Here is a 27370-nt window from a genome sequence, read left to right on the forward strand (position 1 = left end):
CTGCAAATTAATCCACGCTTCCAGACAAAGTACTGGTAATTACGCTATTTGTTCTTTTTCATCTCCTTTCAAATGGTTGGAAATCTAGATGCAGCCAAAGCATCAAGTATGGGTTGAAAAGAAAGAGTTTCATGCACAAAATGAGTCTGTAAAATCAGCACCTTGGTGTTATTTGTTTTCCTACACAGATGAATGAACTAGTGCTGACAAAATAAGAAATCCCAGCACTTCTCAACAAGGCTCTACAGGCTCTCAAAGTCTTCCTGGCTACCCTGCCATCACCCACCAGTGACATACAGAACACTCGTGCCTCTTCTAGCATCATGTTAGAATAGCAGGGGGGGAAAAAAAGAGAGCAACAAAAGTGTTCTCCAGTGTCCTCCTCTTGGACATCTTTGTGGCTACAGCAGTATAAAGAAGCAATTTTTTTATCTTCCTCGTGACTAACAGTCTCTCTCACGCTTTTTTTGTCGTATCTGTTCTCTCCTTCCAAGACTTTAGAAATTGGAGAAATAAGATTTGCCTTTATAAAGTATTTATTACTGTCTTCTCTACCCCCACACTTGAGAGTGAGGGTCAAAACCAGACCACCACTGGTGCAAACACACAGTGGCTTGTCTTCTGGTGGAGACAACACAGCTGAGACCTGATGGCGGAGGTAGTTTCCATCTTGACTAGTGGACCAAATTCTCAGGCACTTTTAAAAAATACTAATTCCATCGCAGACGCTATGATGCATTCATCCATTAGCACAGCCACTCCATGGAAGCGATTTTGTGAAGAGCCCATGAAACCTCTAGCTTTAAAATGCCATTCCACCCAAGGGCACAGACATCAAGCAGCACGTGTCATCTGTATCTACACCACACGCTAAAACATTGTGCGCTGCTTTTTAATTGCATTCTCTGGGTAGCACACACTGCAAAACCAGCACCTGGACCACTCTGCTTTCAAGTCTGATTCAGTTCTGAAGATTTTCAGGTTGTCTCTTGTTCTGAAGGGTACTGGACAGTGCAATAATTTATGCCCTGTCTCAGAAGTGGACACCCCTTCAACTCCCTTTGCTCCCGGACCCCAGCTCGGAAGGCCAGGTTTGGGAGTCAAATGCTGCTCACCCCACACCAATTCTCCGTTTGGCAGGAATCCTGTTTGACAAACCACAGCCTGATCATGCCAGCTCTATTACCCGCCTGCAGTTTTGCAGTCAGTCCTCTGCATTCATTTCATGCCCGCTTTTCTCACTTCTAATCTCTTGCTTTAAAATCACTTGGAAGAAGCCTTAGATGAAGCTTCATGTACCCCTACATATCTATCCCTAAAGAAATATACAGAAAGCAAAACCAGGTTCTCTAAAATGTTAAATTGTAACAGTTTTCCTAGTTTATAGTACTTAAAAGCATGCATACTGAAAGCAAAACCAAGGCAGGTCATGAGGGTTAGAAATATTCTAAAGTTAGTAAATAACTGCACCTGATTACTGAACTACAGTGCTGCAGATAACTTGAGGGTTTATTATTATCATCTCATCTATAAGGCCGATTTACCTTCCAGGTAAATAAATACATGTGAGAACAATCTTATATGCACATATAGTCTTAAAAGCAAGACAGAAATACCAGTGACCTTGGTTTATATTAACAGACCCACTACTTGAAAACATGCTGAGGGCCAACAAAGTACACTCTGATAACCCACGTTATATGGAGATTATACCTATGTAATCCAGCTGATGTTTCAGATTATTGAGCTCCATTTGAAAATTTCACTCTTTTTACCCATCAGCTGCACAGGGGAAGTTTCTCTAAGGCTCCTCTATCGCTTGGAGTTTCGGTGTGATGGGGAGACTGATGGGACCAGAAGCCCATCAGCACGTCATTCATCTTTAGGCTACCAGTCAAGTGCCAACAGGTTTTGTAGCAATGAAGTTATCCCAGCCTGACAGGCCTCAGCAGCACGGACGGTCTGACCCAGTCAGTCCATAACCACATCTCGTGGCCTTTGACAGACTCACTGAACAGCTACAAGGACAAGGTCCAAAGACCCACCTGGGTCAGATCTATCCTGTCAATGCTGTATCAAACTTGCTCTGAAGCAATACGTGGCTAACTTCTATTTCTGCTGCTGCTTTCCTTTACGGAATTTTTTTTGTTGGTTGTTTTGATTTTGCTTCCTTTTTTTTTTTTCTTCTACGTATACAGGGGAGACCCCAATGGTAACATGGCACTACTACTAGGCCAACCCTGATCTCTTGTTAAATAAGAATCATTATCTAGATTTAAAAAAAAAAAAAAATCAATCCACATGGATACCCTTTAAACTTTCATGCACATTTATTTTTCATAACCAGTGCACACTTATCACATGAATCCCCTGCAGACTTACACACATACTTAACCCTACTCTCCGGGTTATCTCAAGAGAAAAATAATTATAGAAAACCTCTCAGGATAAGGTAATTAAGCCTAAGTCTGCAGCACCTCCGCCTGCAAGCGTTCAGCAGGTTGCTCCAAAAGCGCCGAAGTCAGAGGACTGCCCAAGCGCCCTTCGATGGGATGCAAACCGGGCCTCCGCACAGTATTGCTGCATCCAGAAACTTTTCCCAATCGGCCGGCCCCGCTTCCCGTACCAGGGCCACCTTCCCCCACAGGAGCCCGGCACCGCGCAACCCCCGCGCCCCGCCGGCACGGCTCCAGCCTGGGAAACACCCCGGGCACAACAACCTTCAGCACCCCCGGGCAGCCCCGCTGCCACGCGCTTCACTCGGGAAAGGCTGTGTTCTCGGTGCGCGAACTACTTCAGGCACCGGTGAGCCCCCCTCGCCCGACCCCGGAGCCCCGCAGCCGCCGGGGCCAGCCCGCCGCCGCCGCCTTCCCGGCGGGCCGCACCGGGCGCCCGTTTCCTCCGGGACTTGTTGAGCGTGGCCCGCCGCCCGCAGTACCCCCGCCGCCCCCGGGGGCCCCCCGCCGCAGGCCGCCCGGACGGGGCCGGGGCCGGGCACGGCGCCCGCCGCCCCCCCCCCCGCTCCAGCCCGGGGCACCGGCTGGCCCAGCCTGCCCCCCGGCCGGGCCCCTCCGCCGGCACCTAGTCGGGCCAGGCGGCTGCCGCCACCGCCCCGCTCCCGCCCTCCCCCTGCCGGGACGCACCTTCAGGCTCCCCCGGAGGGGGCCCTTGCCGTGGCCGGTCAGCGCGGGGGGGGGGACTCCCCAGGCCGCCCTCCTCCTCCTCCTCTTCCTCCTCCACCTCCACCACCACGTCCTCGTCTTCGTCCTCCTCCTCCAGCGCGGCGGCGGAGCCCTCCCGCCGGGGCGGCCTCCAGGCGCTCTCGGGCTTGGGGGGCCGGGCCCCGTCCGCCTGCGCGGCCGCCGGCCCCGTGCTCAGCCGCCGGCTGCCCATGCTGGAGCGCTTGGCCAGGCGCCGCGCCTGCATGGTGCCTCCGCCCGGCCCGGCCCGGCCCGCCTCCCGCCGCGCTCAGCCCCGGCTGCGGGCAGCGGCCCCGCCGCGGGCGCGCAGCGGCAGCGCCAAGCCCGAGGGGCGGCGGCGGCGCTCACCGGGGGGCGGCGGTGGGTGTGTGCGGCGGGAGCGCCGCGGCCATGGGGGCCCGCGGGCGCCGCCGCCCCGCTGCTCGCCCACCTGCTCTCGCCGCCGCCCTCCTCCTCGTCTTCCTCCTCCGCCGCCGCCGGCCTGCCCGCCCGCCCGGCCCGGCGCGGGTCCGCTGCCGCTCGCCCTTCCCCGCCGCCGGTCCCCGACACCAAAACCCGGACTGGATTCCCGCCGGGCGCTGCGCGGGGCTGCGCTGCCTCCGCCCGCCGCCGCGGGCGGGTCTCCCTGCGGAGCGGCGCCGGCCCCCGGCCCGCCCGCCCGCCTGCCCCGGCCGCAGCCCGCCCGCCGAGGGGAGCGCGGTGCCGGTCCGGTGCGGAGCGGTCCCCGCCGGCCGCCGCTTCCTCCGCACCCCCCGGCCTTGCCTCCGCCCGCACGGCGGCAGGGCCGGCGCTGCCCGGCCAGCGGGATTCGCTGCCGGCTGTCTCGGGCCTGGGTGAGATTAAATTATTTCACCTACCTCCCCCAAAAAATCATACATGGGGAAAATGGAATTTTTGGGAAAAAAGCTGAGAAGAGACTTGGGGGTTTTCTTTGGAGGTGAAAAATCGGAGCAGGGCAATCTTTAGCCTGTTGAAAAAGCTATCTGGGATAGTCAGGGCAATAATTTCCAGGCTAGGTGGTAGTACCTCTGTGCTTTAAGCTTCAAAACACCTTTCTGAAAAGTTTTTTAAATTCAAATAGTCTCCAGACAGAGTCTTAATTTATTAACCAGTCACTGCATAAATTTATTATAGGCTTCTATACCGTTTATTAAAACCTCCTGAGACTGAGTTACACTTCAGGTTGCCACATGCTTTTCCTCACCTCTTCCCCCATGAATAACCGTTAAGTCTGCATTTACATGGGTTTTTTTTATCCATATAGGTATATTCTTTCTCACTTACAAGCGAATTACAGTCACTCCCCTTTCTGGCATTCAGCACCTTTCTCCCCACACATTCTGATTTAGAGACGTGCCAACAGGCCAAATCTACACGTACTCTGTCAGCACGGGGCCAAGCTGCACCTCTAATGCTAGGTTAATTTGTCCCTGTCAGAAAGTAATGATATTTATTCATTTTGGAATATAGCATACAGCACCTTCCATGCAAGAAATTGTAGGTAATACAGTACCCATTCTTAAACAAGTAATATGAACTATGGAAGTTGTTTCAATTTTCTAAACCCAACCCCACAGAGACTCTGCATCTCCGGATAAGATCTGCAGCAGGATCATTGGCAAATTCTGGCATTTCAGCTCTTCTAGCAGGATTTCCCCATGCCTCCAAGAGCGATGTTTCCAGATGTTTTACTGCGGCTTTGGCCGGCCGCACTGCAGTGCCGGGTCAGCCCACCTCACAGCAGAACAGCGGTCAAAGCCCCTGGGGCACGCCGCCACCACCCTGCCCGCCAATTTTCCTGCCACTGCATGAGTTTTCCTGCCACTGCACTCCTACCTTCTTGGTACCTGCTTGAGTGGATCAGTCATGTTTTTTTGAAGCTGATGTTGCATAAAGGATAGATCCGTCGAAGAAAAAAAAAGATGAATGCGTTTTAGTTTTAATTCTAAACTGAATGTTCAGAATTAAGGTTTTGATTTGACAAAAACTTACACTTCAGTTTTGCCTTAAAAGTGAATTCCACCATGAATTCTCAGTTCCTTCATACTCATACCTCAAGGGCATAGAAATGGAATCAAATACCTCCCAGTATTAAAATTATTTTAAGTATTTTGTATCATTTGAATACCACCTAAGTCTAACTGTGATCTTCTGTAGTGGCCTGTGTCCAGTTATCTGAATTATAATGACGTTACAGAAGGTCCTGTTCCTATTTGCCGCATACTGGGATAAATGTTGAGAGACTTCCTTGAGGTTTTCAAAAGTCTGTATGTTTTAACTGCAGCGAGAACAGAACCAAAATTAGAAACTGCAGACACTGAATGTGTTACCACTGAATTGGATCATACACGCTCCCATGAACGCCACAAACAACAGCATGGAGACCAAAGGATCTCTTGTAGAAAACAGTGATAATAAAGGATAGTTGGGCTGGCGCAGGTACATCTGTTAACTGCCGGGACACCTCACACTTCAGCCTCTCTATGGACTCTGCATCCAGCCTGTTTGTCAGGTTAGTTCCGGGACCCACTGTACGATGCAGCTGACTTGACGCCTCTCGCACTGAGGTTTTGGGGGACAAACATAAAAGCAGAGATTGTTAATCAATAATCAGGCTTTCGGCTGTCAGTTCAACAGCAACCGTTGCAAAAATTACTAGCTGGGTTCTCTGTTTCGGGAGTGTGGTGGCAGAAGGCAGAGGAGAGAGGCTCAGACAGGTTCTTAGGGATGCATGAAACACATCAGGCCGGCCTGCCCGTCTGCCAGAGGCTGCTTCATCCTCCACGATGCCGCCTCTTCTCCCCCAGGACTCCGGCAGGTCATGGCTCCTCAGCTCTCAAAGCAGAGCAGGATGGCAGGTGAGCCCTGGAAAAGCTGGGCAGGATGATGGAGGAAGAGTGTAACCAAATTCTGGTGGAGAGGGATCAGGAGGGAAAAGGAATGGCGGGTCAGAGTTCACTGGACTGATGGGCAGGGCAGTCCTGGGAAGGGGTTTAAGGAAGAATAGTGACTTTTGATTAGTAATCTGAGCTGCTAATGCTTTTACTCCTGCTGGGTTATCGAATGCAATGAGAAGCCAGTGTTGACAACTCTACAACAGATTGGTTAAAGATTTCTAGCACTTCCCAGGCGAGCCAGATTGGAGCTGTAGTAAGAATAACTTCTCTCACAATATTTGATACAAACAAAAGATAAAAATTACGGTTTGCTCCATTTCTTCTATGCTGTCTGACTTGCAGTATGAATGGAACTGAAGCTGAACCCATATTGCCCTTCCAGTGCTTCCCAGGGGAGTTAAATTATGGAGACAGTTTTCTAAGGACAGTCAGGGAGTCCTAGATACAGTCCCCTTAAGTATCTTTATATTCACAAATAGTTAAGAGTCAAACACAAGCCATAATTCACTATCACCCATCAACATTTTTTTCCCTGAGACTCAGTCTTAGCACTCTTGGGGTGAACTGCTGAACAATTCTGGCCCGTAGCCACGTCCTGACATCGAGCAAATTCTTGTGATATACGGGTAATATGGTAACACTTAGCTCAAGAGAGATATCTCATGACTGTCCTACAGCATAATATGCCTCTAACGGAAGTGCAGGCTCTGTTTGTAATAACTGTTTACATGTCAATGATTTCCAAGCTTATTAAAAGTTAATGTGCACATTTGCACTCCCTTTGTGTATACAGCTTTCCAACACAGCAGAAGTGGCTCAGATGCTTCTTTGCCTCTAACCTTAGCAATCAGTTCGTATTTCCAAAAAAGAAATGCCTCTCTCTCTCTAAAGACATAAGAGGCAATTCGAAGGGTATGTGTATGTAAGCATGTATCCCTCCAGAAGCTCTTCTAGAACAATCTGTGAAGGTCAATTACAGCGATGGCTTTGCAGTTCATCTTGAATAATTATTGTCTAACTTCTTTCAGTAAATCCATTGTTCAGTTCTGTGCACCAGCCACAGGAGAAAACCTAGCTTTCCCTGGCACTGCCTTAACTAGTTGGTACTGATTAATGTCCAGTGGAGTCTTCTTACAATACATGCTTTTTCCAAATATTTTATACGGTCCATCTTTCAGTTAAATATTTATCTAATTTTTAATATAATTATTTACTGATCTTTTTGACATTTTGCTCCATTCAGCTAGTGCTACTTTATACTGTGATCATGACTGCAGGCAAAGCTTGACTGACACCAAGGTGGGGGAGGAGACCCTTGGAGACCCTTGGCTTTGAAAAGCAGAGGTCCTCCTGTGGTGCTGAGGGAGGCACTGCTCTGTAACCACCACACTCGCTGGTCCCAGAACTGCTTCCACAGGGACGATCGGGCAGCAGTGCAGCTGCCAGCAGCAACAAGCACTAGCCATGGCGAACAAGCACGACTAGTACCGGGGTGCTTTAGTTTGTCTCAGAGGAGCAGGCGGATGCATTGCAGCGAGCGTTTTGCTGGACCACCTGGAATGCTGCCTCGGCTATCGATGCTTTTTTTTTTCCCCCTTTCTTTTTTTTTCTGATGTGCCTGCAAGGAAAGAATACATTTCTTGATTTATTTCCTTTAGTCTCTGAATATTTTTTCCCCTTGTCCATGAATACCACCTTTTTATCACTAGAGGCAAGATCCCCTCTACTCCTACCTCTTCCCAGACTGACGCTACGCTTCAGTTCCTTACCTTTAAAAAAAGCCTAGCAGCAACAGGAAGCAAAGAAAGCATCAATTTTCTGTGCATTTAATAACTTTTTTTTTAAAACATAACCTGCTCAAGTTGTCATTCTAGTGCGCAACAAATGTATTTGTGTGAGCTTTAGCATTCAAACCAGCATGTGCACTAACCATGTGTGTGTTCCACTTCTCTCATAATCCCAGGCATTTGAGCCCCTGCCAACTTCTTTATTTGGGGACCTGCCTTCTCCACACCCCCTTTGTAAACTTTGCATTTGTTTTGCTTTATAGTGATCATTGAAGTTCTCACTCCAGCTGGGAGGACAGTCAGGCACCTTCAAGAACAAGGGAATGATTGACAATATTAGGCAGAAAATTGTCTACCAGATGCTGCTCAAAAGGAGAGGTGGCAACCTTCCGACCCCCTTCTCAGTAAGCGAAATTGTCGCTTCTGTGACGTGCCTCTGCCCCACTCATCAACAGAGCGGGGAGCGCAAGGTCACTTCTGCGTCTGGCTGTTGTGCAGCAAAATGCCACCCTGCAGACAAGGCTACGCCTTCTGCTTGAAGGAGGTTCCAGTGCCAGCCATGCACTGGAACGAAGCGGCAAAATTCATCAGCCGTTACACATTACTCTTTTTGGTTACCACTCTGAAACATTCACTAGTTCTGAATAACCTTACTGGTATGGAAAGGAATTCCGGATAGTCCATCCTTGGACTGTGAGAGAATGAACATCAGGCAGAATTGCACAGCTTTTTTAAAACCCCTCCCCAAAGTTTTTGCTGTTGTTGAGAAGTAATTTCAAGCAATTTACATGTTTATGTCTCTTAAGAGGCTTTGTTTCCCAGAAAAACAGGTCAGCTCATCAGTTTCATGCTAGTACTAATACAATGATTACAGTTCCCCTTTTTTCAAATAAACTAGTCTGAGAAAGACAAAGGGATGAATTTATAAAAAATAAGACTAACATTTTCCTACTTAATTAGCCCAAAATTACCATCATGGCAAGGGGGAAGGGGGGAGAGAGAGAGGAAAAACACTTTTCCTTAACAAAAACAGCACAGGACAAAACCCCCATAATCAGTCTACATTAAGGGCAGCAACACAGAAAACATAGGCCTCTGTCATGCAAATGTTTGACCACACACTAGAAGGATTTTTTTCCCCAAAAAAAACTACTTGGGGGAATTTCCAAGGTGTTTGTGCTCACTCATATATGGTAACAGCAACGTAGTGAATAATGACGCCCAAAATGGCACCAGAATTAAAGGAGGGATTTAGAAAAGGAACAATGATAACTGAAATATTATTTTATGTAAGTATATTCATTAATTGTCTTAATTTAGGTGGAACTTCCTCGGTAAGTTAGATTAAATATGTATAGAAAAATGCAAGATTGGCATTTCAACTTCCTCTTTCTCAGTGAAGTGTCAAAGAACTCAGCTTGATTCTTAGAGTCAAGGCTGAATTTGCAGAGGTAGCAATTACAAAGAAAATAACTAGCTGTTCCTTTCAAAGTGAACAAATTAGATCAGGCACTCAGGAAAACATAAATATTACAGGACCACATAAAACACTACTTACAGGCTCACTTTTCACGTGAAAACTCCACTGTAAATATTTTGGAACCAAGAAAAAAAATTATATAGCCGTCAGTCAATGCCAGCAATATTTACTCCAATAAATCAAGCAATGTGTACAATTTTATTTTGATCCTCTTGCTACCTATCATGAAAGTATACTTTTATTCGCATAAATTCTTAATGTCGGAGGTGCATACTCTGCTTTGAAAGGGGCACTCCACACTTCTTTTCACTTGCATACCTCACTGACATTGATGCTAAAGGCTCTTTAAGTAAATACCACTGGGACCAAAATTTAAGGGAAACACCAGCCAGCCAGACAACTTGAGAATCACCCAGACCTCAAAGATCTTTTCATTAATCAGCTGAAAGCCCAGTCACTAGCTTGAGATGTAGGAGCCATTTTCCCTGTTGTACATTTACTCGCTAGTACAGAGGGTTCATCAAAGGTAATTTTTGGTTTGTTTTTTTCAGGGAAGTTCCCTGATGGAAGTTTCTCTGGAGGTGTTCCTTCCAGCCGACTCCTTAGGAGCCTTCATAAAAACTGACACTTTTGATGGCCTGTTTTTCCCTAGTAATTTTAAAAAGCTGAAATAGACAGCTCTAGATTGTTTGTTCTGCTTTTCTCCTCTGTCCCCTTGCAGGAACGAGCTGCCCCGTTCTCCACGGGGAAATCCGGCTGACCTCTTCCTGCGTCTCCCACCCTGCTCTTTTCCATAAAAATCCCCAAACAAAAAAACAAACCACCCCGCCACGGAGCTGGAAAGGCACAGATAAAGCGGACTCCGCTGGAAAAGGGACTTTCCCCTCCAGGAACGTGCCCTATGCTGCCACACGGAAGACGAGCCGCGGCTGACAGGCCGCTCTCCCCGCACGGCCCGGGCCCCGCTGCTCGGGGGTGCGTGGAGGCGGCCCCGGCGGGCTCCCCCAGCCCTTGCTCCATGCTCCCGCCCGCGATCCTGTTCAGCTTTTGCCTCAGATTTCTGCTCCTGCCGGCGGAGCGCGGCCCGTAAACATGTGCGGCCCTGTCACCAGCGGGGTCCGCCATGCCCTCCCGCCCTGCCGCCCTCCGGGCCGCGGCCGCGCTGCCGCCGCCGGGGCGCTGCCTGGGCGGCAACACGGCGGGGACGGAGCGGGCCGGGGGGCGCGGGGGGGAAGGCGGCACCCGCCGCGCTCAGGGGAAGGCGGCGGCGGCGGCTCACCGCAGGGCTGGGGGCGGTGGGGAGGACGGGACTGCACCGCCAGCGCCCAGTCCTAGGCAGAAGGAGGCGTTAAGGCCTGGGCGCCCTCGGGGCGCTGTCCCGCCGTTACCGGTAACGGCGTGTGTCCGACGCGGTGGCGGTGGCGGAGGCGGGCCGGCGGGCGGGCTCCGCGCCTGGCTCCGGCCCCCCCCCGTCCTCTGCGAGCCGCCAACCTTCCACCCCTCTCCCGTCCCCTCGGGAGGTACGGCCTCTGCAGCAACCAGTCCCGCAGTTGATTATAAACACACATCTTAAAGCCCCCGGTACTGAAATCGGAGGGTTTTGTAAGACTTTCAGCTTCCCTAAAAAAAAAAGAATACCCAAATAAAACCTTTGTAATTTTCCTCTGTGGAAAAAAGTTCGGAAACTAGATAGGAACAGCTCAGAAATCAGCAAATAGATACAACACCCAAACTTTGCTCAATCGCACCTCGCGTTTGTTCATCTAAAATAGATTAACTGGGAAGCTATGACTTAGCTTCGGTTGGGACAGTTTGTACTCCTGTACTCCTGCAGTTACCTGTTTTACAGACATCACACAAATGTAAGCATGTGATACTAAACTTGTGGGTTTTGGGTAGAATACACTTAGTATAAGATGCAGCCAAGGTCACAAGTAGTTGCTGTGGCAAGTTCAGTTCTCCAACTGCAGCAACACCCCCCCCGCCCCCCCAAGGAAATAGCAAAAGCTCTTTAAATTTCGCAGAATAAATCACATCTGTATCTCTGTCTGGTGGTTAGGGCTTTGCTTTTGTTTTGAGAGGGAAGATCTAGGCAAATTGAAAACCTGAATTTTGAAGTGGCGGTGTTTTAAGCCTTTTCTTGTGATTATTTTTCCAAGTGTAATGTTTTGGCTTGAATTTCTAGGTTCTTTTAATTAATTTTTGGTTTCTAAATGGTTGGGCTTTGTTTAGAAACACAAAAGCTATTCTGTTTTGCTGGCTTCCTGTGATGGTGTGTTTTATTTTAATCTATGTTTTGTGTAAGCAAAAAGAAAACCTTGTGGTTACTGAAAGTGTTACTAATACAAAGTGTTATTTTCCAGTGTTTGCAGAACAAACTTACTTGTGTATAAACAGGGGTTTTAAAAAATATGAATGAACTGCTACTGCAGGCTTTGTTGTGGGAGGAATGGAGCCGCAGGGTGGTGGAGGGAAGAGGGGAGCACAGGGAGAAGCCAACCCCAGTCTTCCTGGAGTCTTTCCCTCCTCTTGGTGTTAAATGTACTTGCTCAAAAGGTGCTAACACAATGCAAAAGTTTGGTGTAGATATCAAGATAATGAGTTTCACTTGAGCTACAGTTTAATGAAGCATCTACTGCCTTGTCTGAGTTAGTAATTTGGAACGTTTCTTAGATAAACGCAGTCTCAGAGCCGAAAACAAAGGCAGAGTGAATTGGCTCAGGGAAATAAAGTAGAAAAGGAACAACAGGAATGGTAGAGGATGGCTGTAGTCACAGAGGAAGGACAGCAAAAGACAAGAAGGGGGGCAGGGGGATCCAGTAGTAGAAATGGGAGAGAAGCCCTGGGGCGATGACTGATAGCAGAGATAAAACCAAGAATTGTGTTTCTAGTATTTATTTCCTCGTAATTTTCCCTTGAACGTAACTCTTCTTCACAGGCAGTTTACTGGGACAGGGGAGAAGAGAAGTAGGTAATCAAACTGACTTTACACCCTTGTGAAGGAGGCTGGGGATAATGACGTAATAACATATGACACAGGTAAGTGTCCTGAAGGTACATGATACAGCTTTTCTTAAAAATTTGGATCAGTTTCTTCCTGTGTCTCTATTTCTGTGGTCACATTGCCCCTTGTGCTGCTCATAAGTTCAGCTGCCTGCGAAACATAAATTTAGGAGACTTGGGACCTAGGTTACCATTTTCTTGCAGTAGTGTGAAGTAGTTCTTACAGAATAACAGACAGTGATTTTAGAGGAGAATTAACCCCTTCTGCCATAGAGCATTAGGTGAGCAGCCTGTCACATGAATTATTATTTTGAGTATTTTAAGTTTAATACCTAAGCGTAGCATAGTTTTTCAAAAAGGAGATTAGTTAACCGGCACCATCTATCCTTGTTACTTATCTGCAAGTGGTTTACAGAGAATGATACTCCGTTTGAACATGCCTTTTGCAAACTTACTCCTCGGTTGTACTCTTTATTTTGCAAATTGCAGACATTGAGTTGAAGGGTCTATAATTTCCTAGCTTGCTGTTCTCTTGGAACACTGGTGCTGCACTGGCACACATCCACTTTGCTGTGACTTCATTTGAATACAGCAAATTCTCTATTATGATTAACAAAGGGTTGCTCTCTGGTCTGCTTTGAATCTCAGTCTGCTCATGGAGATTAGTGGGTTTTGAGCAATGCCAACTCACTAAATATCTCCGCTTCACTGATCTCAAAGACATTTGTGACAATGGGTTTAGTAGTCATTTTCACGTGTGTTCTTGCCTTTGAATGGATAATACCTTCACAGTTCTGTTTTCCATTGCTGTTCGATTCTCCCTTCTAAAGGGTTTAAATTCAGAACTTATCTTTCCTCTTACGTTGCTTCTTTGAGATACATAAACACGTATGTTTGTGGTTTTAATCCTTGAATGCAGCCCCCCCCCTTGATTTTATTTTGGGTGAATACATTGCAAACGTCTGTATCCTATCTCCCTCTTCATGATAGAAACAAATAAAACTTTCTCTCCCAAGGCAAGATTAACAGAAATTGGTTTTCAGTTGAGCAGGAAGAGGTCGGTGGTTTTAAAGTAGGGGGGTCGCAGTTACATGTCCTAGTGTGGCCGTATGTCTCATTTGGCCACAAGAGTTAGAGAATGGGCAACAGTAAAACCTTAGGTGACATCAGATCAGCAGCCCCTTTTATTTTTTTCATGCCAATGTCTCCATTAACCTCTTCACCTGTTAGCAGGTAACACATACAGACCTCATTCAGCTGTTAAGTTTGACTAAAGTATTTGTGCCAAGTATGCTTTTTAAACTGGAATAATTTCTCTTCAAGTAATCTGTTCAGTATTGTTTTCTTGTAAAGGTTTCTCTCAATTCCACTGCAAGATAACAAATTCCACTGCAAGATAACATGCCTCAGCTTTGTCTGAGTTACTCAGTGAGATGTATTAGAAATAGATGGGTATTTATTTTTTATGATGTAATCACAAAATACATGCAGTGAAATCTAGAACCATTAGAAGCATTCATCATCTTAATTTCTAATTTTCCAGTTAAGGTCATGGGCATAAGCCACATTGTGTGTTGCCACTTACAGAGGCTTTCTTTTACACTTGTAGTCCCTAGTCTTCTCTACGGACTCCTGACCACTAGAACATTTGGGTTTTAAAGTTCTTCTAGCCCCCAGCTTTAAGATGTATTTCTTTTCTGAAATGAACGTACTTAACAGGTAAAGCGCTCTTGTGTAATCAGAGCTCAGTGGTTCTGAATAGCTTACACTTTAAAATAATTGTTAGCAAATTCATCCCTGTTTTATACTACAAACTGCAAAACAGTCACACAGGTAAGATTTTCTAATGGATAATGATGGTGTGGTATGGTATGGCGGTCTAGGTACACAAAGATCATCCATTTGTGTATTTCTGTTACTCCAGCTGGAGCTGGGCATCACCATTATCATCACCTAAATCATGAAAATGCATTCATTTAGAGAAATCCCTCATGGAAACAGGGCCTTATGCTACTCATTTATTTCAATGAATAGAACGAGGCAGTAATAGAGAAGTAAAACCAGGAGTTAAGCTTTTTGGAAGAGGGAGTATTTGCAATTCGGGGTTTGTTTTCATTCATGTTAGTAGGAAATATGATGTGGCTAAACAATATCTTATATTGATGTTAATCACATTACTTCTGCCAATGTGTTGAACACAACATAATAAAGCATATTAAAGCATAATAAAGCAGGATCCTGGAATGGCAAATGTAAAATTTTCTCAAAGGAGGGTGGTCAGCCTCTTTCTCCTTCCTTATTAAACTAAAGAAATTTACTAAACTGACTGTCTCAACAGAATAAAAGCAAAAGTGTTCCAAGCTTTTAGTTCACAGAAAATTCAGATCCACCAACACTGACATAAAATAGGTAAAAGAAGTAGAAAGTATTGAGTAATGCTGAAAAAAACCCCAAATAGACCTTGGTGGTAGTTTCTCTACAGGGAAGTTGCTCCCCGTTCAAGATTTGGCTGTTGTACTCCCAATCCATGTGCAGCAAAAGATATAATTTATTCATAGTATTTCAGAGGCTTCTTCTAAACCAGTCTTCGAAGATCTGCCCTACTCAGTGTCTTTACCTGCATTCCAGAGGCTTCTACAGTCCTCTGAGGTACAATTTTCCACTGGTGAATCGAGTGGATCAGTCATGGCATTCACTTCTGTACATAACACACACTCTGACATCGGCAGCACAAAATCAAAGGTGGTGGCATAAAAATCTTGCAGGAAAGTTATGTCACTGCTGTGCTACACTCACAGTGATAAGCCATGAAGAACACGCTCACCAGTAGCAGCCTGCTGAGAGAATTGCTGTCACCTCTCTCTCGCTCCAAGTGCCAGATCAGCCTGAGCTGTGAGCCACTGATCACTTCCACCAGGTACTCGTAATGTTGGGTGGGAAAGATACCATAGCCTTGGGCTGTTAAATCTAGGGCAAGGTTTCACTAAAGGCAGTGTCTGAACTGCCACCCAGCAATGTGAGGTCGCCCCAGTGTCATTACTGGGATGTACTAAACCTTATCGTAGAACTGTAGAATGGTTTGTGTTGGAAGGGACCTTTAAAGGTCACCTAGTCCAACCCCTCTGCAGTAAGCAGGGACATCTTCAACTAGATCAGGTTGCTCAGAGCCCCGTCCAACCTGACCTGGAATGTTTCCAGGTCTTGCTCAGTGGGATCTGTAATTATGTTGTTATGAAGTGTTAGAAAAGTGACTTTTGGTTTTGCACTCAGACATTTTCCTGCAGTGTGACCCTTGTCTTTGCTACTCAGGTAGCTACCTCCAGCTGTTCTTACCAGACCCAGTGTTTCCACAGACTTGTTTTGGGCTGTGCTCCACTGGGATCACATCACCTTACAAATTTACAAATCCAGCAAAAGTCACATTGTAGCTAAAACATCATTCAGTTGTCAGCATTTCCATCCCAGCTAAGGAAACATACAGACCTCTCTGGTCCTAGAGTTCTAATTATGCTCCAGCCACCTTGATTCTAGTGTGCTGACTTGGCCTGAAGATACCAGCAATGCCAAGAGAGAGTATTATTTTGGTGCATTTGTTCCCTCGAAGCATAATTAAGCTACACGTTTTACATGTAGACATGCAGCAACAGGGGCTGGGCCTAATGAAGTTTCTGCATTGATCCAAGTTGAATTCCATTCAGAGTTACAATCAGGGAGGCAGCTTCCCATGCATGCACAGAACAATTGCTTGATAATGAAGAATTTTAAAACCTGCCCATGCAACTTGGTAGCACTAGATGAAGCCAGAAGGATTGTTACTGGATCCACCCAAAAGTCCCACTGATGAAAAAAAGCAAGATGGTAGAATAAAAGGCAAGATTTTCCAGTTTGCCTGTCAGCAGTGATGAGGAACAGGAGATAATGAGGAAGAAACTAATGGCATTATTTTGGGGCCAGAGCTAAAAAAAAACCAGTGCATGGTTCATCACAGGGCTAATACTGTATAATGATTGATGATTCTGTAATCAGAGCCTGCATAGGGAGAAACAGGTTGTAAATTAAATGATGGAATATTTCACAAATGGCTTGTAATGCAATGATCAAGAATTTACAGAGAGACACTTTATGCCCCTTTCTGATCAAGCTGCAGCATTTCTAACAGAAATAATTAGGGTTCTGACAATGTATTCATTTGAATGAAGGATTGAGTTTGACAATAAAAAATAGCATGTAATCTGCATGTCACATGCAGCTTTCTACTGACACACAACCTCATGGTCTAGTGCACCAGCATTCACAGCAAATTAGTCTCAGTTTTACTGTATTCTTTAACCACACCAAGTAGTACCTGGAGAAATAAAGTTCTTTTACTATGTCACTGCCAGTTAGGTAGCTCTTACAACTGAAGAATTGGAGAATGATTCAGTGATAGACTTAAAATCAATGTCTCACTGTGGTTAGAAGTTTCTTTATTTAGACTTAGTAGTAAAGAAAAAGGAGGAGGAGGAATCCATTTCTCTTTCCCTTTTGAAATCCTCAGGTTGGCAAGCCATTTGGCAAGCCAGTGGTTTCCTTGAGCAACTCACTGCAATTCCTTCCTGGAAAGCTCCTCCTCTCTAGAAGGAAAGCACACCCCTTAGCTTTCCACAGAAGTGGAAGAGTGCATACTGAAAGTAAATTATAGCATGCATTTGGGGAGATGAGTAGAATTATGATTAGAAAACTGGACTAACATAAGCAAACATGCACCAAAGAGTCCATGCTGATTTGAGCTAAACAAAATATCTCTTCTTTTGGTCAAAGTCAGCTGTATCCAGCACACGGGCACATCAGCCATGTAGCACACATAATGCCTCTGACACCTCTAGGAAACACAGGGTCTGTTGCCGCCTTCCAGAAAAGTTGAGATGTCCACAAAGTTTGAATTTAACTTGCCTGTGTTCCACATAGAACATGTACATACTCTATTTGGGAAACCCCACTGTCTTTCTAACGTTAGGTGTCACAGTGCAGCCAACCTCTTTCTTGAGGCAATCTAAGATGCACTACAACTGACAGTCTCAATGGTTCTGAGCTCATCAGAAAACTGGACAGTGTTATTAACCATCTCTTAAGCAACTGGTAAATAGAAAGGGATCTCCCTTTCTGTGATGGCTTGTGTGATCATACAGTCTACCAGAACACCATTTCTGAGTTACTTAACCATTTTTGGGGCCAGCCCGATTGTTTCAGATTTGGGGGGAGGTAATTCCAGTTATGACTACTTCTGGTTGTTCAGAAACAGCTCACAGGAAAGTCTGAGTTTTGTTCAAGTTGGGGCAGCTCTTACCTTGGGCACAGTGACATCCATCCTAATAAGAAATTTATAAGCCTTGTAAATACCTTCCTTTGTCATTCTGTTTCAATGATGACTTGTAAAAATTTTCCTAGCTCTTAAATACGTGACAGTGTTCTTGTCCATTTGGGGTGGCACTTCCAAGCCAGACCTTTCTCTATTACTGAGAAGGTGCACATGTTAGCATGTGGAAGAGATGAGACACCCATCCACAAGAGCTGTGTTTGTTGGCTAACTTTTACACCGGTGTGGTTATGACTTAAAATGAGAATGTGTCTGTGCAGTAGCCATCAGTGAGGATTTCAGCAGGTGTCCCCAAGCTTGCAGGGCTGAGCATGCTACAACTCTAACTGTGAAAAGGGGCACACAGGAAAATAACTCAAGTTCCTGTCTGCTGGCCCCTGACTTTGGTCATGAAGCTAGTAGGGAGAATTTACAGTGTAACTGCATGCTTCAGTGCTCTAATGACTATTTTTTAAATATTATTTTTGTGCAATATTTTTCTCTTAAATGTCCCTATACACATATAGACCTGCATGCATGTACCAAATTTTCTGTTGAGATAACGTCTGGATAAGAAGAACTAGAGCTGTCACTGATCAGGATAACGCATCCATTAAGTAGCAGTCCTTTTCATGTAGACTGGTTGAGGATGCCTTCTGGGCCACACTCTTCTAACCTGAAGATATTCAGCAGTTCATGTGTGGCCCTCGCATGTACAATTTTTCCTTACATGCTTGCTTTTATCTTTTTCAGAATTACTGTATTTAGCTTTGTTGTACCATACTACACGCACTCATCAAATAATAAGTATACCGTAGAGTTAGGGGAATAAATGCCATCAATGTTCACGAAACAATCAAATGCTCTAATGATAGGCAGGACAGAAGCACCCAACAAGGAACTTAATCATTAGGTTTTCATAGCGGGATTTGAGAAGCATGTGGTAAACAAAGGATGGGGCCACATGCTAAGCAGCAAGCAAAAAATAAAATAGTGACTAGTTGCTCATTAAGTGAGTATTGTCCATTCTGTGCACTGGGTGAAACAAAGGACTAGTGGAAAAAGACAGCATGTGCCTGTAATTAAAGACTTTTATACGACATAGGCACACAAGGAGGCCAAATTAAGGCCGCACAGGCAACCTTACCTCAGGCTTGTCCTGACTTCCCAGTGTTCAGCTTAGAAACTCTACAATGCTCTTCTGATAAAAGGTTGTGTATGATGTATTTAGTACATGTGGATCCCTTAGAGATGTCCTAGCTGTAGCTTTCTGCCAGCAGTACTAGTAGTAAACTGCTAGGTTTGTTTCACCTTGCATTTGTGACCAAATGGCTTATCTGGTTGGAGGATAAGGAAACAAACCATAGTGGGTGGTAAAGAGTTGAAAATAATACGTGACCCCCAGCGCAGCATGTGCAAATATATGGGACATGATGGGCAGAGTCTGGCAAACCCAATGAGAAAAGAGCAACTCTGGCACCTGGTGCAACTCACCCTTCTCTTACAGCCTAAGCATTGGGTTTGACCAGCCACAGATCGACCTTCTTTGGTACTATATTTGGTACGTAGATTGGCTGTGTTCATTAGAGCACCTTCCAGGAGCCATTTTACATAGTGAAGAATGGCTAGCAAGGGATGGTCCTAGTGAAGGGATTGTGCTTGCTATCAAGTATTACAATGGTGGTGGCGGCAGTAGGGGATCGGGGAGCAGGCACATTCAGTAATTTGCGTGTGCACATTGTGAACCACTTCACAAACTGTGCTTGGTCTTATGCTGGTCTTTCTGAAGCAAGGAGACAAGTTCTTCAGTGCAGGTTACTAAGTTAACAAGCACCAGCTTCACTGTGCTTTGAAGCCCAAATTCTGGCAACACATCAGAACTAATGCAGAATCCTTATGCCACCTGCAGAACCATTCTCTAGAGCTGCAATCGTGGAGGAGCTAGAAAACAGCAGCTCAAGATCTACAGAAACTGCCCTGTTCGATTCTTGAGAACCACCTATGGGATATGTTGTGGGAGCTGGCCTACTATCACTACTGGTTTAGTGATATGTGTGCTGTTAGCCACTCTTCCAGACTTGCATTGTCCCCATGCTTCTGTGGAGCTGGGAAACAGTTTTTCCCCTTTTAACCTTCAGACAATGTTTCTCAAAACTTCTTTTCCTTGCAGAAGTGGTGTCTGATGAGGGGACCACAGTGCAGGACTGGGCTGGTAGAAGTGCCTGATGTGTGTGTGGTGGATTACACGGCTGGAGAGGGGCCATGATGTGTGCTGTAGCCACCTACCAAGCTGTCTTTGAGGGTGAGGGAACAGATAACAAGAACACTCCCCACTGTTTCGCTCTTTGCTTGTTTCTTTGGAGAACCACCGCCACAGTGAGACGTTGTATTGCTTAGCCCTCTTCCAGGGAAGTGTAATTAAAAAGTCAGGAAGCCATTGTCTTATGACCATAAGGCACTCCCAGGTGTGCATTAAGTGAGCTGGATAGGCCTTTTGTGGAGAACATGAAAGCACAATGGAACAAAGCACTTCTACCACTGTTAGCTCCCAGATGTGGCCAGCTGGGCATGGCTGCCCCAGAAAAACTAAGATTCCTGCTACTGCAACCCAAAAAGTCTCCTCCAGCCCTGAAATCAGCAGTCTCCGTCATGTTGGTGGCAACAACAGCTGTGACCACAGTGAGCTCAGCAACAGTCAGAGTGAAATCTGGGTAACCACTAGAGCCTATACTAAAGATACCGAAATTAGAGAGATCTTTTTGATTTCATATTTGCAAAAATAAACCAGTCTTTTAACATTGAATCCAAGTAGGTACCTACTGTGCTTCTGACTTGTCATGAGTGTTTCATGCTCTCACTGACAGTTTTAGGGCTAGAGACAGTTTTGAGGGGTGTTGAGCCAACACTTTTCACACATATTAAGTTTACACTGCAGCTTGTTTTGTATGTTGCCTACAAAATTATGCTTCATAGAAGAAAAGCCTGACAACACGAGGGAAATTGTTGTAAACAATCAGAGCGAGCGCTCCAGCCTGTGTACAATAGACATGCTAGAACTCAAAATAGCACCAGAGGAGAAAAAAAAAACCAAACCCTTAACAAACAGTAAGAACATTGTTTGTTTTTAAGAAACACTGAGCGTTGTTTTCAGTTTCTAGATTAAGCTCAGTTGCCAAAAAAGCCTTTGTTACTGCCTAAACCAAACTGAGGTTGGGAAGCACAGTCAATAATTATTTCACTTATGAATGTACCGCCAAAAACCTAGGGGAGGGAATGCAAGAAGTGAACAGTCGTTTGAAACAAAGAGCCTTATCCTATCCCTGTCCTTTGTCTCTCTGTTTTTCCAGGTGTAGGAATTGCGGCTTTAATGAACAGCAATATAAACAGAGTTTCTGAGAGAAACTGAGTTTGAAACCAAGAGCTTTTGGCAGCAGTCCCCCTCCCGCCTCTTTCTGAGATCTTCAATATATACCAAAGCTTTTCTCTTAACACTTTCCAGGGCTATTGATTCCTGAAGTCAGTGTTTTGAACTTAAAACCTCCCACAACTCTGAGACATCTGTACGGAGGGTGCTTGCTGCCCTGCATATCTGCTGGAACCCAAGACTGAAGTTTTAATCGTAAAGTCAGCTTTGGAATCTTAGAAATGAAAATTAATCCTGACTGTGTTGTGTCTCCTGTCCTTTTCCCTCCCCTCCTGGCTCTTCCACCCCATCAGACACAAACAATAGACTTTCTTGTACCCTATGATTCTGTTAAAATCATAGAATCTTTTAGGTTGGAAAAGACCTTTCAGATCGTCAAGGCCAACTGTTAATCTAACAGGGCCAAGTCTACCACTAAACCACGTCCCTAAGCACCACATCCACACAAGTTTTAAATACCTCCAGGGATAGTAACTCAACCACCTCCCTGGGAAGCCTCTTCCAATGCTTGACAAACCTTTCTGTGAAGAAATTTTTCTGAATATCCAATCTAAACCTCCCTTGATGCAACTTGAGGCCATTTCGTCTTGTCCTGTCGCTTGTTACTTGGGAGAAGAGACCAACACCCACCCTCACTACAACTTCCTTTCAGTTAGTCGTAGTGAGTAATAAGGTCTCCCCTGAGCCTCCTCTTCTCCAGACTAAACAACCCCAGTTCCCTCAGCCGCTCCTCATAAGGCTTGTGCTTTAGAACCTTCACCAGCTTCGTTGCTCTTCTCTGGACACGCTCCAGCACCTCAATGTCTTTCTTGTACTGAGGGGCCCAAAACTGAACACAGCATTTGAGGTGCGGCCTCACCAGTGCTGAGTACAGGGGCACGATCACTTCCCTACTCCTGCTGGCCACACTATTCCTGATACAAGCCAGGATGCTGTTGGCCTTCTTGGCCACCTGGGCACACTGCTGGCTCGTATTCATCCAGCTTTCAAATTTGACAATTTGTCAAATTGTCAAATAAGTAGCCAATTCAATTGAAGGTCCTTGTCCGCTGGGCAGCTCTCCAGCCATTCTTCCCCAAGCCTGTAGCGTTGTATGGGGTTGTTGTGACCCAAGTGCAGAACCCGGCACGCAGCCTTGTTGAACCTCATAGAGTTGACCTCAGCCCATTGATCCAGCCTGTCCAGAACCCTCTGTAGAGCCTTCCTTCCCTCATGCAGATCAACTCTCCCGCCCAACTTGGTGTCATCTGCAAACGTACTAAGGGTGCACTTAATCCCTTCCTCCAGAACATTTGTAAAGATATTAAACAGAACTGGCCCCAATACTGAGCCCTGGAGAACACTGCTTGTGACCAGCCACCAACTGGATTTAACTCCTTTGACCACAACTCTTTGGGCCTGGCCATCCAGCCAGATTTTTACCCAGTGAAGAGTACAGCTGTCCAAGCCTTGAGCAGACAGTTTCTCCTGGAGAACACTGTGGGAAACAGTGTCAAACGCTTTACTAAAGTTTAGGTAGGCAACATCCACACCCTTTCTCTCATCCAATAAGCAGGTCACCTTGTCATAGAAGGAGATCAGGCTAGTCCAGCAGGACCTGCCTTTCATAAACCCATGCTGGCTGGGCCTAATCCCCTGGTTGTCCTGTACGTGCCACGTGATGGCACTCAGGATGATCTGCTTCATAACCTTCCCCAGCACTGAGGTCAGGCTGACAGGCCTGTAGTTCCCCAGATCCTCCTTCAGGCCCTTCTTGTAGATGGGCATCACATTTGCTAATCTCCAGGCAACTGAGACCTCCCCAAATAGCCAGGACTGCTGATAAAGGATGGAAAGTGACTTGGTGAGCACTTCTGCCAGCTCCCTCAGTACCCTTGGGTGGATCCCATCTCGCCCCATGGAATTGTGTGTGTCTGAGTGGTGTAGCAGGTCACTAACCATTTCCCCTTGGATTATGGGGGCTTCATTCTGCTCCCGGTCCCTGTTTTCCAGCTCAGGGGCCTGGGTGCCCAGAGAACAACTATTCTTACCATTAAAGACTGAGGCAAAGAAGGCATTAAGTATGTCAGCCTTTTCCTCAGCCTTTGTCACTATGTTTCCCCCTGCATCCAATAAAGGATGGAGATTCTCCTTAGCCTTCCTTTTGTTGTTAATGTATTTATAGAAACATTTTTTATTGTCTTTTATGGCAGTAGCCAGATTAATTTCTAGTTGGGCTTTGGCCCATCTAATTTTCTCCCTGAATAACCTCATAGAATCATAGAAACATTAGGGTTGGAAAAGACCTCTAGGATCATCAAGTCCAACCGTCAACCTTTGTAGTCTTCCTGAGTTGCCTGCCCCTTCTTCCAAAGGTCATAACTCTCATTTTTTCCCTGAGTTCCAGCCAAACTCTCTGTTCAGCCAGGCCAGTCTTCTTCCCCACCAGCTTGTCTTTCAGCACGTGGATCAGCCTGCTCCTGTGCCGTTAAGATTTCCTCTAAATAAGTTCTGAATGCAGTCTGAAGTGTTACATAGCACTTTACATTTCTCATTATACTATAATGGAGATGACACGTGCCTTAAAACATTGAATTTATGCAGATTTGCCAAGAGGGCAAGGGTGCACGAATAGCGACATTTTTAACTGAGAGGACATGTGCTCCCCATACAGATGCAGTAATGGTTTTTTAGTCTTTGAATGAGTTCATACTTGCACTTTTTCCAGATGAGGATATGTGCTAAGTATTTCTTCAGGCTAAATTTTTCATGCCACAAATAGTAGTTGTCATCATCTCAACCAACACACAGGTTTCAAGATGCAAGCTGTCAGAACAAACTGGAATGGTTTGTGTCTGCGAGAGATGACTAGCAGGAACTACCTACCTATCTTAGGCTGGTCCCTGAAAAGGACTGGCAAACCCTTAATATAGTCCTCTGCATTCCCCAGTGACTGCCTCAAGCAGTTTGGTCTCAGTACATTGCCTGTTTGAGACTCCTCTGAAGGCATCTAACTCCATTAGTGGTACAGATGACCCAGACACTTAACTATTCTTTTGTGTTAGACATCTAGGGCTGTAATATCCCCACAAGTATCCTCCGTACATGCTAAAGTATTTTTTCATGATTGCAAATGGAAAGTTGCTCAGCTCTGGTCCAAAAAGTGATAATTTGTGTTTTGAGGATTTTTTAGATTAACCTAAAATTACTTAATTTATTAAGAACATGCCTGTAAGACCCCTCAGGCACCAGCATAGTTGTGCTAGTTTTCATTTTGCCATACATGTGGCTGAAGATGCAGGATAACCCCCAGGCCATCTTCCTTTCATGAATGGTGTTTCTTTTGCTGTAGCACCTCATGGTGGTGTTGCCTCCTGCTCACACATTTCCAGTGGTGGAGTTCTCTGCTTCCAAACTCTCTTCTTCTGTGACCCACACTGAACTTACCACAGACGACCAGAAATCTTTCTCAGGATGGGAGGCTCTTCCCCCATTTTCATGCTATCTTGAGTTTTCTGACAATTTTCACTATAGGCCATTGCTCAGACAATTCAAAGTGGGGAATTGCATAGGAAAAGCTTTGAGAAAGGAAGTTACTTGGTATCAAACCTGTGATTCTTCTTCTCCCCTCCCCCTTGACACACATGCACATGCATAATTACACAAATAAAACTACCTAATTATCTCTCTTATGTGTGGTAATTACCTAGTTTGTGGCCAAACCACAGTGCTAGTGCAGACATGTAGCATCTCCCTCTGCACAGGCTTGCTTGGCTCCAGGGAGGCTCATTAGCTGGGGCTTGGTGCTAGACCTGCAGGATCAAGGGTGGAGCTGTGCTGCAGCAGCTCAGAGGTGTCACACCATGTGCCAGAGCCAACTGTATGTTCTGGTAACATGGGCTGCAAAAGCAGGCTGTGTTTGAGCTAGGACACTCTCTAGATACCACACGTATTGGAGAGCACTGTAGATGAACCCAGGAGGACCTAGTGGGGTTTGGAAGCCATGGAAAAAAATCATCTCAGTGTCTAGAGTATCATAAGGATCCTATTACAATGAACATTGAAGAATGGACTTTACTCCCATTATCTCTTTGCACTTATCTGCCCAATGAGTATTTTAGTTACAAATTACTAAGGACAGGATCCTTGTCATCTTATCTTTCCACTTAGTAGTCTTTATAGTGTCACCTACAGACATGTCACAGGCATGTGGCAATCAACATCTTTCAATCACGTACCAAACCTTGAAGTGATACCTAGGCTGCAAAATCTGGAGGGAAAGAAATCTCAGATTTGCATATACCTTCACACACTTCATACAGTTTCTTGCTGTTTTTATGCTTAAAATTTACTGAGACAGTTTATATGGGGGAAAAAAAACCCCATATCTGATCAAGCAATTAAAGACGAAGTAATTTAAAATAAGGTCACAATACTACTTTTTCACAAGAATCCCCTTATCTGGTGAATGGTGGCTGGATAGGATCTGCTTGAAAGACTCGAATGGGATAAGGCCTTGAAGGGAATAGGGGTCCAAGAAAACTGATTGATATTCAAGCCTCACCTCCTCCAAGCTCAAGAGCGGTCCATTCCAAGGACCAGGTAGTCAGGCAAAAATGCCAGGAGGCCTGCGCAGATGAACAAGGAGCTCCTGGCAAACTCAGACACAAAAAGGCAGCATATAGAAAGTGGAAGCAGGGACAAATAACCTGGGAGGAATATAGACACACTGTCCAAGTGTGCAGAGACACAGTTAGGAAAGCCCAAGATCAACTGGAATTAAATCTAGTGGGGGATGTCAAAGGCAACAAGAAGGGTTTCTGTAAATATATTAGTGGCAAAAGGAATACTAGGGAAAATGTGGGCCTGCTGCTGAAGGCGGCAGGAGCCTTGGTGACACAGGGCATGGAAAGGCTGAGGTACTGAATTGCTTCTTCATCTCAGCCTTTACCAGTAAGACTGGCCTTCAGAAATCCAAGGACCTGAAGACAGAGGGAAAGTTTGGAACAAGGAAGATGTACCCTTGGTGGAAGAGGGTCAGGTTACAGAATACTTAAGTGAACTGGACGTACGTGAATCCAAAGTGCTGAGGGAGCTGGCTGATGTCATTGCAAGGCCACTGTTGATTATCTTTGAACAATCATGGTGACTTGGAGAGGTGCATGAAGACTGGGGGAAAGCAAATGTCACTCCTATCTTCAAAAATAATCTGAAGGATTACCCGAGGAACTATGGGCTGATCAGCCTCACCTGGATCCCTGGGAAGGTGGTTGAACAATTAATGCTGGAAGTTTTCCAGGCACATGAAGGACAGGAAAGTGATTGGGAGTAGTCTGCAGATGATACAAAACAGGGAGGAGTAGCTGATACACCAGATGGTCATGCTGCCACACAGAGAGACCTCAAAAGGCTGGAGAAATGAGCCAACAGGAACCTCATGAAGTTCAACAAGGGAAAACGTGAGGTCCTGCACTGGGGAGGAACAACCACGCTGGGTGCTGCCCAGCTGGGAAGCAGCTTGGCAGAAAAGGTGCAGGGGTCCTGGTGGACACCAAGTTGAACACAAGCCAGCAGTTTGCACTTGTGGCAAAGAAGGTGAATGTGTCCTGGGCTGCGCTAGACAAAATATTGCCAGCGGGTAGAGGGAGGTGATCCTGCCCTTCCACTCAGGACTGGTGAGGCCACACCTGGAGTGCTGGGTCCAGTTCTGGGATCCCCAGTACAGGAGAAACATGGACATACTGGAGGGAGTCCAACGAAGGGGCGCAAAGATAATGAAAACATCTCTCCTGTGAGGAATGGTTGAGAGAGCTGGGACTGTTCAGCCTGGAGAAGAGAAGGCTTATATATGTCTATAAATACCTGAAGGGAGGGGCCAAAGAGGGTAAGAGCCAGGCTCTTTCCAGTGGTGCCTGGTGACAGGACCGGAGCCAATGGGCACACGCTGGAACACAGGAGGTTCCCTCTCAACATCAGGAAACACTTTTTCACTGTGAGGGTGACGGAGCACTGGTACAGGCTGCCCAGGGAGGTTATGGAGTCTATATCTCTGGAGATACTCAAAAGCTGCCTGGCCACGGTCCTGGGCAGCCTCCTCTGGGTGTCCGTGCTTGAACAGGGGGGTTGGACCAGATGACCTCCAGAGGGCCCTTCCAATCTGAACTATACTGTGAATGCACTGTGCAAGAAATTGAGCTTATATGAACAACTATCATCTCCTCCTGTTTTGAGTGCTTGAATTTGAGACTTAAATTTTAATACAGGC

The 27370-nt window shown here is 46.0% G+C and overlaps 1 protein-coding gene and 1 long non-coding RNA gene across 3 annotated transcripts in view; one reads left to right on the forward strand and one right to left on the reverse strand.

Annotated features, from left to right (window-relative positions):
* Positions 1-3272, reverse strand: part of ZNF704 (zinc finger protein 704) — an 88983-nt gene extending 85711 nt beyond the window's left edge. The window contains exon 1 of the mRNA XM_075085299.1: positions 3144-3272. The gene's annotated coding sequence lies outside the window, so the exon portion shown is untranslated. The remainder of the gene's footprint in view (positions 1-3143) is intronic.
* Positions 3273-10695: 7423 nt separating this feature from the next.
* Positions 10696-27370, forward strand: part of LOC142053520 (uncharacterized) — a 35924-nt gene continuing 19249 nt past the window's right edge. Inside the window, exons 1-4 of one of the 2 annotated variants that reach the window (XR_012659245.1) lie at positions 10696-11226; positions 12303-12403; positions 19873-20004; positions 21050-21715. This is a non-coding gene — a long non-coding RNA (uncharacterized LOC142053520). Of the gene's footprint in view, positions 11227-12302; positions 12404-19872; positions 20005-21049; positions 21716-27370 lie in introns of those variants that run through there. The other variant, XR_012659246.1, reaches the window with a different exon arrangement.

Source organism: Phalacrocorax aristotelis, chromosome 2, assembly GCF_949628215.1.
Source record: "Phalacrocorax aristotelis chromosome 2, bGulAri2.1, whole genome shotgun sequence".
NCBI lineage: Eukaryota > Metazoa > Chordata > Aves > Suliformes > Phalacrocoracidae > Phalacrocorax > Phalacrocorax aristotelis.